This window comes from Peromyscus californicus, unplaced genomic scaffold, assembly GCF_007827085.1.
Source record: "Peromyscus californicus insignis strain IS unplaced genomic scaffold, ASM782708v3 Scaffold_9__1_contigs__length_137607984, whole genome shotgun sequence".
Taxonomy (NCBI): domain Eukaryota; kingdom Metazoa; phylum Chordata; class Mammalia; order Rodentia; family Cricetidae; genus Peromyscus; species Peromyscus californicus.
The window spans coordinates 43,737,105-43,739,585 of record NW_026294617.1 but is presented as its reverse complement, the minus strand read 5'-3'; positions in this window follow the sequence as shown (position 1 = coordinate 43,739,585).

Sequence of the window (2,481 nt, the reverse complement as noted above, 5' to 3'; positions counted from 1 at the left end):
TGCTGTCATCTTCTAATCAAGAGACTGGAGGATGGTTCATGAGCCAGGAATAATAGGATCCTTCTGAGAAGGTATTTTACATCCACCATAACATTAATCTGATGCAAAGTTGAATTTTATGATTTTACATGGGTCCATTGTGAAAACTAGTAGGAACAGAAGACTTTGTTAGCTGTAATTTACATGTGTAAGTTAAGAAGCCTACATTTCCACAGTTCACTATTTGCCCAGATTATCTCTCACTGTGGCCTGTCCAGTGAACACGTTTGTCCATTTCAGCCAAGTAGAAAATCTCCTTGGCTCTACACTCTGCTTAGAACAATGCTTCCAGACTTAACTGGACTTGGGTCTGCTCTCAGTCTTGTGCACAAAGAAGAGATAAACCACTCTACCTTGGAACTCATGCAAGAGCTGGAATCTGGAAATGAGCGAAACTATGGAAATTTTCTAAGCTTAAAGGAACTTTATGTGCATGTCAGAAATTATTATTTGGGTTATGAACCAAATAAACAAAAGATGTAAGATTTTCCTGAAATAATTTTATAATTCGCTAGAAGGTGTTAAGATATTTGCATGAAAGGTTTATAAAATGTAAGATATAACATAAAATACAAAGAAATGTTCTGTTTCAGATCAGTGAAAAGAAACTCTGCTCACTTGGAGCTTACATTCAAGCAGAGAAAACTGGCAAAATGAGGTTAGTCAAATATTTTTCATGCAGATGTTGACAGCTGTAGTATTGATGATGACTTGTTACAACAGCAAAGTAGAAGGGACCTGGACTATAAGAATGTATACAAGACAGGGAAAGGAAGGTCTCTATTTTAATAAGGGAGCCTTTCAAAGCCTTCCTCAGAAGACACCATTAAGTAAATACATGAAGGAACTGAGAGAATAAACCATGGTGGTACCTAGGGTACGAATGAATGGGCAGAAGGAATATCAAGTACAATGGTCCTGAGGCATGAGCATACCTAGTGAGTTTGAGGTCGGTGAGTGTGCTGGATAGTTGTATGTCAATTTGACACAAGCTAATCCGAGAGAACTTCAATTGAAAAACTGACTCCATAAGATCCAACTGTAAGGCCTTTACTTAATTAGTTATCAATGCGGGAGAGCCCTGCCCATTGTGGGTGGTGTCATCCCTGGGCCAGTGGTCATGGGTTCTATAAGAAAGCAGGCTGAGCAAACCATGCTGAGCAAGTCAGTAAGCAGCACCCCTCCATAGCTTGTTTCAGTTCCTGCCCTGACTTTCTTCCATGATGAACTGTAATGTGGAAGCATAAGCCAAATAAATCCCTTCCTACCCAACTTGCTTTCGTCATGGTGTTTTATATATAGAATATGTAGTGGGTAGCCATTCCAGCTTTGATCTGGAAGTTCCAACCCCCATTGAGACTTCGGCAACTGTCACGCCTACAAGGCGGGGCGAAAGGAGGCGCCTGGGGACCTGAGATCTGGATCGGCGGGCTCTCTCTCTGTTGCGGGACCCTGGCTGGACTGGAGAGGTGTACCAAGCAGAGCTCCAGAGAACACCGCTGGACTGCGATACACCTTCCCCAGACTCCGCGACCTACCTATCCCTTAATTTGTAAGTTACGCCATTAAATAAATCTCCTTTTAACTACGTGGAGTGGCCTTAATAATTTCACCAATAAGAATAGTCACCCTACGTAGGACAGTGAGCACAGGGACAGCCCAGCCAAGGGCAACTCTCCTTGGGAAAAATGTGTCCAGCTTTCAGTTAGAGTATCACCTACCCTTCTTAGAGGTAATTTGGGGTTAGGCACATCTTGGTAGGAGAGATAAATAAGGCTGACTTAAATCAAATCAATATTGGGCATAAGCAAGCACAGTTAAGAACAAGTCTGTCCTCGAAGCTATGTGTCAGGGGGAAAAAATCCCCATTTACCATCTCATGCATGCATAGTCTTGTGCATATATGCTTAAAAGTGTGGGATTTGTGGCTTTCACAGGCACAGATCAAAGTTATGTAACAGCCCATCTGTCAATCAGCATAAGGATATACCCCATTCCCACCCCAGGAAATCGACTCCTCCAGACTGAGCTCATTAAAAGAACCTAAAAAAGAACTCCCGGCTCTTGAGCCACATGTGTGCTCAAGCCTGTTCTCATTCTGTGGAGTGCCTCTCTGCCTTCGCGCTTACTTTTAATAAATCTATACTTCCATTTCTGCTCCGTATGTCTCATCTAGTTTGTTGTCTGAACTCAAAAACCCCTGGACGTCTCAACCCGGAACACCCTGAAACCCACTGTAGTAACAGATTCCAAGAACAAAAGACAGGCCGGGGTGATTAAAATACAGTGAGTAAAGGGGAGTTCTGAGGCGAACAGGGTCAGCAAACATGAGGAAGACTGTGTAAGCCTCTGCAGGGACTATGGCTGTGTGCAGAGTGGAGTGAGTAGCAGTGTAGGAATTCTGAGTAGCAAACCAACAACATTCTAACCTGAATTTAAAGA